We start from the raw sequence: 13,784 nt of genomic DNA on the forward strand, positions 1-13,784 counted from the left end.
TGATTTGAAGTCTTTTTATATCCTCCTTGGTAGCCGTGCACCAGGCCGGCGACGCATAAGTCATCAATGGCCTAATTGCCGTGATATAAACTAGCCTCTTTTTCCTGAGGTCTAAGCTAGAATAATTACCCAATATAGAGATGAGACTATTTACAACAGTGAAAATTTTTCTTCTGACCTCTGTTATATGATCTCCCCATTTTAATCTTTCATTTAGCATTACTCCTAAATATTTCGCCTTACTAACTCTAGGAATCTCTTCAGAGAATAAGAAGAGCTTGCTATTAATAGTCAACTGTGTATTTTTCCTCCTTATCAATAATAATTGTGACTTGCTGGCATTAATAGCAATTCTTCAAGTCATACACCACTTCTCTACCACTGGTAGAAGCTCCTGTAATTTCTTGATTGCATGGTGTGCGTTTGCGGACTTTACGGCTAATGCCGTATCGTCCGCATAGCACCCAAGAAAGTAATTTCTGCCAATGTGAGCCTTAGGAAAGTCATGAACATAAAATAAATACAGGACGGGCCCTAAAATGGACTCCTGTGGGACGCCTGCATTCATGGTGCGTAAACTGGAGATGTCCTTTCCAATAGCCACAGTGAATTTCCTATTAGTGATGAAAGACATAATTAGCTGAATCAGTTCTCTATCCATAGGGAGATTTATAAGTTTATAAATAAGCCCCTCATGCCAGACGCGGTCGAATGCCTTCGCCACGTCTAGCATGAGTAAGGCGACATTTTGTTTCTTGTGAAGCGCATCCCCACAAAACTCGACGAGCCGAACCAGCTGCTTCGTTGTTGAAAGCTTTCTCCGGAAACCAAATTGTTCCGGAGGCAGTAACTCAATATAGTTTTTCAATCTGCTGTAGATTAATCTCTCAAAGACCTTTCCTAGTCCCGGAAGCAAGCTAATGGGCCTGTACCCATCTGGCTTAGTGTTATCCTTGCCGGGCTTAGGTAATAAAATAACTTTTGCGATTTTCCATTTTGTGGGAAAATAGCATTGACTAAGACACGCATTGATAATACTCGTGAATTTTGTCACAATATTGCAGGGCAGATTTCTAAGTGCGTGATTATTAATACCGTCTATGCCAGGGGCCTTTTTGACTTTAAGCTTCTTTGTGATTTCTTTGATTTCACTGGGGGTAGCAGTGGCCATGTACCTCTTAGCAGTGTGGGCATTAAGCCAATCCCTAACAAAGTAGCATACCTCATTGACAAAATTAATGTCCATGGGCGTCATGTTAGGTATGAACTGCTCTTTTAAATGGTCCGCAAGGACCGTCGATTAGTCTTTATTATTGAGAGCAACAGCGTTTTCAGTATAAATCGGCTTATTGCATGTACGCTGCCTTTTCAGGTTACGCATGAACGTCCAGAGAGTGCCATCATTCGGACTAAGATTCTGAATTTTTTCCTCCCATACATCTCTCTTATGCTCATCTATTTTCTTTTTAATTAATTTATTTAATTTGTTCATATCTCTTTTAACGTGAGGGCTCCATGTAAGATGCCACGCTTTCCTCATCCTATTCCGGTCCTTAATCATCTCTTTAATTTCCTGTGGCAGAATGCCAGCGTTATTATTTCTTCTCACGTGTCTAGATGCATTTTCAATAGCATTATTGATTGAATCAGTGAGGGTATCAACTGCATCATCTATATCTTTCCACGAGTTCAAAGTATCAAAGATGGGCGGATTCGGACTGAGAAACTTCTGGAACTTATTCCAGTCAGTCGTGCGGATCATTTCATTTTCTGCCTCTTTAGTAGTACCTAGGTAAGCAATGACCGGTATATGGTCAGAGCTCAATTCGTGCTTTACTTCAGTATAAATAGGGATTGAAGTATTTGCCAGAAGAATATCAAGAAGGTCTGCATTTCTTGGGTTCTGTGGTCTGTACGTATACTCCTCAGTAACATGCAAGACAACTGGGTGATTATTTATAAATTCTTAGAGGACCTTACCATTTTGGTTAGTTTTACGGCACCCCCACTCGGAGTGCTTTGCGTTGAGATCACCCGTTAGGATATACTTATTATTGTCAGAGAGAAGTTTGGAAAGAACATTTTCCGTCAGTAGTTTCCTGGGCGGATTATAACATGAAATGAAATTCAAATTACCATATTGCGGTAAGTACACTGAGACTGCGACCATCTCATGTCCGTCGTTTCTATCTTGGCTAATCAAACAGGACTGTAGCGAGTTTCGCACATAAATTGCGCCCCCCCCCACCACGGTGACTCAAACGATCGCACCTATATGTGCGGTAATTAGGCAAATTTATACGCACGCATGGCGTGGCAAAAGTCTCTGTTACAAGAGCAATATCAATATTGTGATTGTTAAGGAAGTTTAAAAAATCCGTCAACTTGTTCTGAATGGCATGAGCATTCCAGAATGCTAATTTTATGGGATCTCCTTGTGTGGTGTACCTATCCATTAAGATCTTTATTTATGGTAGTTTTGTCCTTATGAGTAGGTGAGTAGGTGCATTTTGTCCTATTTGCTGTGTTAAAAGAACGCCGGAGCTCTTAATGACCGATACAAGCTCGGCCAGGTGTGCAAAAACAGTTTTTGCTTCCTTGATCGTGTCTGCATACAAACCAGTAGACAGGGCTTGTGCAAATGATTTATTTTCTATAACCCTACTAGTATAGACTTTTGGCTTATCCTGTTTCATTTTAGGGAACATCTCACAACCCCTAAAGTTAGAGGTGTGAGATTGTTTACAGTTCGCACAACATGGTGGCAAGTCAGAATTTTTATTAGGGCATTCAAAGGACAAATGTCCCTCTCCGCATCTCACGCACTTGGATGCATAGTTATAGCTAGTTTGCGTATGATGAAATCCTTGGCACCTATAGCACTGTAGCGTGCCCGATCTACCTTTATAATTTTCGACTTTGATTCCTAGGTCAAATAAGTGAGTTTCGCTGTGTATATCTTTGGATTTGGGTTTCTTAGGCAGAGTAACTAAAAATAGCGGGAGTTTAATAACCTACCCTTTTCTTCTGCGCGTAAGTTGCTTAACTGATTCAACTTTGTATCCTAAATCCTCTAACTCCTCTTGTATTTCTACCGTATCTGTATCTCTTAAAAGACCTCTTATCACATCTTTTATGTCTTTATCCTCAGGAAGCGTGAAAGAGTGATGTTCCACTTTCGTGTCTTTTAAATAAGTAACAGTCTGCCTGTAATGTTCAGGGTTTCTGATGAAAATTTTAATCCCTTTATTATTCTTATTAAACTCAATGTTTCTCTGTTTAAGTGCCCTAGCTATGTTTTTCCTAGTAGGGTAATCTACTTTAACAGTTATGGGTGGTATCCGTGACTTTTTCACAAATTCCGCTTCTATGTTTTCATCTGAGCTTGTATTTTGTTTAGACGTACTAGCGTCCGTGTCCATACTATTGTTATCCTCACCATTAGTGGCATTTTCACTAAGTCTCTCCTCCATGGTGTTCATTTGAGTTGCGCCAGTCTGGGGAATATAAGCGTCAGTTCGCCCATTCGGCCACGTGACCTCATCTGGATAACTGAGTGGTCGCGCTGCGTTTTTCGGTTCCAGACCTACTCGCTGCAGCCTGTTTCTCAGTTCCTTCACGAGATGGCGCCACATTATTGTGGCTGCTGACCGCAAACTCAGAACTCAATGTTTGTGTAATTTTACTACCTATGTCCTGACTAGGCGAGATTTTTAAACTTTTGGGAGCCTTCGGTTTGGGATTTCGTTTCAAGCTAACATCACCTTCATGTCTGGTACTGTGCTTGTACTGTTCGACAGTAAGTGCAGAGTCATCATCAGCTATGTTCCCAAGAACATCAAATTTGTTTTGCACCTCAGGAGGGTCCGATTCAGTATCGCTCAGAGTACGTTTCGTACTTTTGGTAACAGCAGTCCAATGCATATCGTGTTGGGAGATATCAGCATGATGGGAATCAATTCATTAGACGCTAACCGGTTAGAACCGACTTGCGCTAAGCCTAGTTCAGAGCCACGTGCAGAGTTCAGACTTGCTCGTACTTTATCCGATAGGTTAGGGAGAAGATTTAATAAAAAATCCAGATCAATTCTTTCATCTTCAGTCAAAGGTAAATCCTTCTCTTTGGAAGCTAATTCCGCATATCGAGCGAAAATTAGTTTGACCAGTGACATGTTGATCAAGTCCTTAAACCAGTTCAGTCATCAGGCAAAATAGATGCAAAGAATCAGTAAAATCGCACTAAGGCCTTTTTACTACTCTTTGGTCACTTAAGACCGGTGAGCAACCTTTTATGTGCTAACAACTGATCGTAGAAGAAAAATCAAATCGACTTGGTAAAACCGAGAGCTGTGCTAAGACAACTTTCACGTGCGACTGATGTACGCGAGGAGAAGCTAATGACCTATTTCATATTTTCAAAGAAAAGGCATCATTCATTATAGAAAATTACGTTACAGTTCTGGTAAGAACAATAGTTAGAAAGGCGTGATCTTTGCAGGTAATTTGCGCGAGAGTTTGTATTTGTTAATAAGACGAACACAATCAGGACGTGGACGAATCCATTTTTTAATTTAGGGAAGTGCATTATCTGAACACAGGGAGGAAGGGGAGAATTACGCGAATATTTTCAAACTTTCAGAACTTGGCGCTAAAAAGTTAGAGGGGTGGAGAATATGCGAGAAAATGCGATGCATATTATTTTTACTAACTTAAAATGGCATTGATATTAGCATGCTCAAATATTCTCTTTGATTTGAGCATAAAGTACAGATTTTCTCCTTACAAATTTCTTGCATTTCGGGTGTTAACACCGTTCCTAAGTTTAATTTTTGGCAAGTCGCCAAGAAACTTGGCGAGTTTTACTTATGATGGACTAAAACTTTCAAAATAGTTTCCTTCTGCATTTTTATTCTTTTTAAATAATAATAAAAAAGTTTAAATTAATAAAATTACTTAATAACTTGAATCTAAAATTTAATTCGGTGTAAATTGACTTTTCTTTCTACAACACAAAATAAATTAAACTGAACTTTAAAAAACTTAATTTACGCATATTCAGTTTATATTTCACCGATCTACACCGTCTTAAAATACGTAGATATAAATTTTGTACCTGTCTATTACATTCACAAGATAAATCTTTCAACTTTGAATGCTCAATATTTTAAAAAACAAATACGCATGAATCTTCTCATCTGGAATAATAATAAAAAAATTACCTGTTAAATGTCGATAGATAATATTTGAAAATCAATTCAGTTACGGTTCAAATATATGAGAGCTAGAGATATTTTATATTGTAGCGTTATTTTACAAGGTTAAAAAGTTCAACATAATATACGAGATCTTCAGTGATAATTTTTTTTAAATGAACATATAACAATAAATGTACAGATGCACGCGCATTTTAATTCATAAGCGTTTATACATTTATGGCATTCATTCATTATATTTATTATATATAAATATCAACATGCCTGCTCGGAGTTCGATCAGATTTGTATGAAAGCTTCGTGCAAAAATATTTACAGTATTACCTAGCGTATTTTGTCTTTGGCATATAAATTAAAAATATATATATATTTGTACATAAATAATTATAAACTTTTTTCTTTCTTAGTATAGCTTGACGCTTGATGGCGTTTCGATTCTGATAAATTTGCGTGTGCGTATACAAATGTTCTCCCAAACAAAGCGATTATTTTTTTGCAAAATTCGTGACAGACCTTTTTTGAAATGTTCGAATAAAAGTTAATAAAATTTATATTACATTGTAAATTAATTAGCTCAGTGTTATAGAATTTATTGTGCACGACTGACATTCTTTTTCAATGTTAATGAAAATAATGTAAACTCGGACTTCAAATAAGTGAATTCTTGAATCTTTTGCTACAGCGAATTTTCCACGAATACGTAACTGAAATGTATTTACGGACTGCGTAAATCATTGTTGAAAAAGGGCCCACCAGCGGCCGAGCGGTAAAATCGCTGCACACTGGTAGTTCGGTCCGAGGTTCGAATCCCGCGAACGGCTGGCTGCATGGGCGTTTTCGTGGTTTTCCCTATGTGTAACGTGTATACGAGCCACTTTCGCTTAGAAAGTCCTCCACGAAGGCATCCCTTCCCTTAGGCAGATAGCCCTAGTGTGCTTTGCTATAATTAAATACACCACCACACCAACACCATTGTTGTAAAAGATAAAAGCGAACAGAAAAACGATTAAGATTTGTAGGCTCCTGTTTACGTACCTCGTATTAGAATGGCGCCGACATGGATGACGCAGTTTCAACTTTGATTATACTTAATAAATTCAGTCACTTTCGGTCTATTTCAACCAAACTGAATACATTTAATAATATAACATTCACACGTAAACATTTAGTAATAATTCAGAAGTACAGATAAGCATAAAATAATAATTACAACCGTTACAGGCCAGCTACGCTTTTAGCGACCGAATCCTACGAACGACAAATCTCAAAAGCATGTCGCCAACGCAGGGCAACGAAAAGGTAGAAATTAATTCGAAGGCGTGGCAGTGAACATACTCCCACCCTATCAGGTTTAGTCCTGATACACAGCCAAAGGTGAAAGTTTATTAATTCCTCTCTTGAAAACACCAGTTTTAGTTTTGACAGTGGCTACGCGAGCTAAGCCGTCCTTGCCCGGATGGACATCGATGATCCGTCCAATAGGCCAAGCTAGCGGTGGAGATCCATCTTCGATGATAAGAACCACCGTGTCGATTTTTAGATTGGGTCTTTTGTACTGCCATTTGGATCTCTGCTGAAGCGAAGTCAAGTATTCCTTTTTCCATCGCTTCCAGAATCCCAGACGTAGATTCTGTACAAGTTCCCACCTAGAACTCCTTGTGCGTAAATTCTGATGGCTCTCTGGAAAGGAAGTTAAAGTATCACCTGTAATGAAATGAGAAGGGGTTAAAACATTAATACAGTCATTATAAGTATCGTTCACGTAAGTAAGTGGACGTGAATTCAAAATAGCCTCGATCTGGGTAAGTAGTGTTGACAACTCTTCGTAGGTTAAAAGAGTCTCTTTCAATACTCTTCTCAGATGAAATTTCCCTGAGCGAATGCCGGCTTCCCATATTCCTCCGAAGTGGGGCGAAGCAGGCGGTATAAAATGCCATTCAATAGATGACTTAGTTAGTTCTCGGGAAACCGAATCCGTTGCATACAAGGAAGACCAAATCTGATTTAGTTCTTGTAGTTTTCGGCATGCTCCCACAAAATTGGTACCGTTGTCACTGTAAATGTGCCGTGGTGCACCGTGACGTGAAATGAAACGTCTAAGTGCAGCGATAAACGAGTCTGCCGTCAGGTCACTGACTGCTTCTATATGCACAGCTTTAGTCGACAAGCAAACAAACAGAGCTATATAGCCTTTCGTTGTTTTAGAGCCACAACCCTTATTAAATTTCATGGTAATAGGACCAGCGTAATCCACACCAGATGCGTAAAAAGGTCGTTCCAAAGTCACACGATGTTCAGGTAAGTCACCCATCAATTGCGGATTTGAAGCAGCTTTAAATCGATGACATATTAAGCAATGGTTGACACAACTGCGTATCAGTTTCTTTCCTCCAATTATCCAGTAAGATTGTCTGATGAGGTGTGATAATAAAGAAGGACCAGCATGAAGGTTAGTAATATGAAGTTCTTTCACTAGTAATTCGCTAAATTTATGTCGAGAAGGAAGTATGACAGGATGTTTGATGTTAAATGCTAAAGATGAATTTCGAAGACGTCCTCCCACCCGTAAGAGACTATCTTTATCTACGAATGGATACAAAGAACGTAGTTGGCTCTTCTTGGGTAAAGGTTTCTCTTCTTTAATACATTGTAAATCATCTTTGAAATGATGATTCTGAATCCAACGAATAATGAAATTTTCTGCTACTCGAATCTCTAGAAATGTTAGCGGCAAAGGCAGCTGGAGTTAATGCCACTACGTGAAATGTTCTGAGTAACATGATGCTTCTTGCAATTAGTAATAAATCTTTGGCAGTAAGCCAGAATACGAACAATTTTACAACGCGAAGAATAATGCTCGAACAAATTAGCTAATAAATCATTCGATTCACGTATATGAGAAATAAAAATAGGATCAGATCTTTGTTCGGCCTTTACTTCAGCATCATCTTCAGATTTTAATTCATATTCAGGCCATTTTTCCTCTTCCTGACGCAACCATGGTGGACCATTCCACCACAAAGTACAATTTGGTAGGAGTTGAGGTTCAATACCACGAGAAGCAATGTCTGCAGGATTCTGTTTAGAGGGAACATGATTCCAATGTTTAATAGGTATCACTTTTATGATTTGAGATGTTCTGTTTGACACAAAAGTTTTCCACTTACGTGGATGAGCTGATAGCCAAGACAGAACTACCTTGGAATCCGTCCACGCAAAAATTTCAAAATCAAACTTCTTTAAAATGTTCAATAGAGATCGCATTAATCTGGTCAACAAATACACAGCACAGAGTTTTAATCGAAGAATGGATACTTGCTTTATAGGCGCGACTTTAGTCTTTGATACCAAAAGATTAACCTTAACCGTACCATTGCACCTTTGGCGACAGTAAATGGCTGCTGCATAAGCCTGCGAAGATACATCAGAAAATCCATGTAGTTGGATAATACTGTCCGTTGTAAGTATGACACATCTCGGAATTTCACAATTATTGATTTGACTGAATGTCTCTTGAAATTTAAACCAATCATCTGAGATATGCTGGGGAACAACTGAATCCCAGTCGCCTTTAACTAACCATAGTTTTTGATAGAATATTTTAATCAATATAGTGCAAGGAGATAAGAGACCTAAAGGATCGAAAATGCGAGAAGATTCTGCTAATATACGTCTTTTTGTTATAGGTGCGTTGATGTGCAGTGTAGCTTTAAAACTGAAGGTATCAGTAGTTGAATTCCAAAAAAGTCCTAAGACTTTCGAACTCGAATTAGGAGATATCTCAAAATCAGAATTCAATGAACAATGTTCCTTAAATTCAGTTAAGAATTCTACAGAATTTGAATTCCACTTCCTCAAATCGAAACCACGTGCATGTAAAATTGAAGATATTTTCTTGCATACAAATACTACATCATCAACTGTATTTGCACCCGATAATAAGTCGTCCATATACATATCCTCTTGCAATATACGAGATACATCTGATTCCTCTTTAGACTCTAAAGCTATCTGCTTCAGACATCGAGTTGCTAAAAATGAAGCAGAGGAAAGACCATAAGTAACTGTTTTCAACTTGTACGTACGCATTTTATCACTGGAATTGTATCGCCAAAATATTAATTGATAATTCTGATCTTCAGGGGCTACCATCACCTGATGATACATCTTCTCCACATCAGCTGTGAAAACAATTTTAGGAAATCGAAAATTAATCAAAATCTCAAAAATATCTCTTTGTAATTTCGGACCTACCCCTAAAAGAGAATTCAATGATATACCATTTTCAGATTTGCAGGATGCATCAAAAACTACTCTTAATTTTGTCGTTGTGCTAGAAGGTTTAATTACCGCATGATGAGGAAGATAAAACTTTTCTGTATCCGATCTGTTAGATAAATCATCATTAATCACAGTCATATGTCCTAACTGTTCATATTCACGTATGAAATCTTTATACTGTTTTTCAAATTCCGGATTATCATTGAATTTTCGTTCCATGGAACGCAACCTAGAAATTGCTGTCGGTTTTGAATCACCCAACTTCAAATGCGATTTATAAAATGGAAGTTTTACAACAAATCGCCCATCTGAATTAACAGCATGAGTGTTTTGAAAATGTGATTCACAAAATTGTTCCTCAGGTGTCAGAAATTCCTTCTTCCCAACATCGACAATATCCTCCATTTCCCAGAAACGTTTAAGTTCGTAATCAATATTTATATTATCTTCTAATTTTATGAAGTGTGCATTTGCTATTTTTGGGCCTTCCATATTATTTCCGACCTTCCCAGCAATCACCCAACCGAAAATTGTATTTTGAGCTACAGGCTCATTTTTCGAACCATATATTTGGCCACATCTTAAAACGGAAAGGAGAAAAAATAATCAGCTCCTAAAATCAAATCAATTTCTTTCGGTTGAGCAAAATTTGGATCCGCTAACGGAATAGATTTAATGTATTCTATATGCTTTACATTAATCACTTGTTCCGGCAATGGCAAAGTTAACCTATCCAAAATGTATGCGTTAACATCAATTACTTCATTATTTATCCTTGACCGAACTTTAAAATCAACAAAACCACGAGTTGTGGAAGCTGGCACTCCGCCAATTCCACGCAAAAGTAACCTTTTATTTGTTCTTTTTAATCCTAATCTTCGAACAGCTCGTTCAGAAATAAACGAACTTTCACTTCCGGAGTCCAGCAATAATTTCATTTCGATAGCTTCGCCAATGGATGAAAATGCGAGTGCGAGAACTGTAGGCAAAATCGCCGAGTTGCAATTTTGAATCGTATTACTGACAACTACCTGTCCTTGACCCTCGCATGATTCATTCGAAATTCGCTCTGGAGTGCTTTCGTTTTCATTTGGCGCTTTTAAAAGCTGTACGTCGTTAGCTTTAATATCTTCATGCAACAAACTATTATGCGTTTTTGAATTACACAAATTACACTTTAACTGTGAATTACAGTTTTTGATTAGATGTGAATTTAAACATAAAAACCACAATCCTCGTTTCCATACAAAGTTCTTTCTAGCAGTAACATCCAAATTCTTAAATTTAACGCATTTATATAACGCATGAAGTCCGTTACATTTCGAACATTTAGTATTACTAAATTTAGAATTCTGTAATGTTTTAGAACTAACATTACTACTTTTATCAACAACTTTAGCTTCCGCTTCTTTATTTATGATAATTTCGAGAGAAGAACACCTTAAATTTAAAAATTCAATAAATGATTCCAATGTAGGAAAATCATCTTCCGCTGTTTTCTGTGCCCATAACTTTCGAGTTTCTGAATCTACCTTTTGAAGCAACATAAATATTAACCATGGATCCCTAGAAGTTGCTTCATCACCAAGAGCTTTTAAACCTCTGATAACTTCATCGGAAGTATCAGCTAATTGCCGTAAATTAACATTATCAACCTGTGAAATACATTTTTGATCCATAAATGTTTTAATTAACGATTGTACGATTTGATAATTCTGATCTTCAGGGGCTACCATCACCTGATGATACATCTTCTCCACATCAGCTGTGAAAACAATTTTAGGAAATCGAAAATTAATCAAAATCTCAAAAATATCTCTTTGTAATTTCGGACCTACCCCTAAAAGAGAATTCAATGATATACCATTTTCAGATTTGCAGGATGCATCAAAAACTACTCTTAATTTTGTCGTTGTGCTAGAAGGTTTAATTACCGCATGATGAGGAAGATAAAACTTTTCTGTATCCGATCTGTTAGATAAATCATCATTAATCACAGTCATATGTCCTAACTGTTCATATTCACGTATGAAATCTTTATACTGTTTTTCAAATTCCGGATTATCATTGAATTTTCGTTTTATCGTATTGTTTTATCGTACCTAGCGAGCAATTTTGACCATGCTTCTTCATAAGAATTATTTGATAACGGAATATGTTTAATTATAGAAGCTGGTTCATCAGCAAGTGATCCGATTAAATACTGAAATTTCTGTATATTCGATAAAGAAGTATTATGCACTGTTGCAATAAACAAATCTTTAAAATTCATCCAGTCATTAAAGTTACCCGAAAAAATAGGAATATTCAACTTAGGTAACTTAAAGTTACTAATATTAGAATTTCCTGTAACATTTGGCAAATTAGCCGCATTTAATACATCTAATAAATTTTGATACTGAAGTTTCAAACTAAAATACTTCGATTCAAAATCTTCAATTTCTGACTGTTCTTCTGGTAATTGGGCATCAAATTTATCAAAATCTGAATAAATCCTTTCCAAGCGCTCCAGATGCAAAATTACTTCATTTTTAGATAAATTGGTAGAAATAGTATTCTGAAGCCTTGTGAAGGCCGCTTTTGCCCTACCACGCAATCTAATGACAGTAGCTTGGTCCATAATAAGTAATCGAAGTATTCAAGTTCAAAATCAAAATCAATACAAAATAGATATAAAACTTCAAGAATCAAATTTAGATGTAAATCGAACTAAAAAATCATCACTTATCTGTATTTTAACTGCTGACGAATTCTTGATATGATCTCGCCGCCGTGCCTCTAAATGATGTTTACGTACCTCGTATTAGAATGGCGCCGACATGGATGACGCACTTTCAACTTTGATTATACTTAATAAATTCAGTCACTCTCGGTCTATTTCAACCAAACTGAATACATTTAATAATATAACATTCACACGTAAACATTTAGTAATAATTCAGAAGTACAGATAAGCATAAAATAATAATTACAACCGTTACAGGCCAGCTACGTTTTTAGCGACCGAATCCTACGAACGACAAATCTCAAAAGCATGTTGCCAACGCAGGGCAACGAAAAGGTAGAAATTAATTCGAAGGCGTGGCAGTGAACAGCTCCTAAGTGAAATCATAGCAATTTTAAATTATTAACGCGAAGGAATATTCCTAGCAGAATTTAATCTGAGAGAATTAATGTAATTTTGACAATGAACATGTTGATAATAACGTGCGAAGATCTCTTCAGTTGGAGAATGATAAAAGATTTCATGCTATTTCAACAACTGTATGATGTGGAGCCCTCTAGTGGTCAAGCGGTAAAGTCGCTTAACATTGGTAATTCAGTTCGGAGTCGAATCCTGGCGAACGGGTTGCTGAACGGAAGTTTTCATGCTTTTCCGATGTGTAACGTGTATATGAGCCTTAGAAAGCCCTTCACGAAGGCATCTCTCCTCTTAGACAGACAGCAGTGCTTTGTCATAATCAAATAAACCAAACTAAATGAAACTATGATGTGGTGTAGTGGTAGTGTATTCAATTATAGCAAAGCACACGAGGGCTATCTGCCTAAAGGGTGGGATGCCTTCGTGGAGAACTTCCTAAGGGAAACTGGCTCGTATACACGTTACACATGGGGAAAACCACGAAAACACCCATGCAGCCAGCCCGTTCGCGGGATTCGAACCTCGGACCGAACTACCAGTGTTCAGCGACTTTACCGCTCGGCCGCTAGTGAGCTGAAACTATGATGCAAAAGCCGGGAACTCCAGGAACGTCATCCATCTTAGCCGGTGTACACTGTGGGGGGGAGGGAAAGAGGACAGTTCTATATCTCCCGTTCTACTGGGCCGATTGACAAAACTCAAATTGCGTTGTTCATGTCTCGAAAGCGCGACTTAGGATAAATATTAGATTTATATGTAGCACTGTTCTGACATAGGTATTTTGACACAAAATCGGACTTTTTTCTGAAATAACATACCAATCTTTTTCCATATTTCGATTCTACGACTCAAATTATGCCTAGATATTAAATCTTGTAAAATTTGGTCCGAAATTTACGGAGAAATTAAAAAATTTATCATGTCGCAATGTTTTTAGTTTTTAGTATCTGCCTAAGGGAAGGGATGCCTACAAGGAGGACTTTCTAAGCGAAACTGGCTCGTATACACGTTACACACGTGGAAAACCACGAAAACGCTCATGCAGCCAGCCCTTTCGTGGAATTCGAACCTCGGACCGTATCAGGTTCAATGTTCCGTCTTACTTTCTTCGGAAACATGCAAGGACCTGACTCGGAACAGAGAGCTTA

The sequence above is a fragment of the Stegodyphus dumicola genome, chromosome 8, assembly GCF_044657685.1.
Source record: "Stegodyphus dumicola isolate Sdum_Otavi_A_Nest chromosome 8, ASM4465768v1".
Lineage (NCBI taxonomy): Eukaryota > Metazoa > Arthropoda > Arachnida > Araneae > Eresidae > Stegodyphus > Stegodyphus dumicola.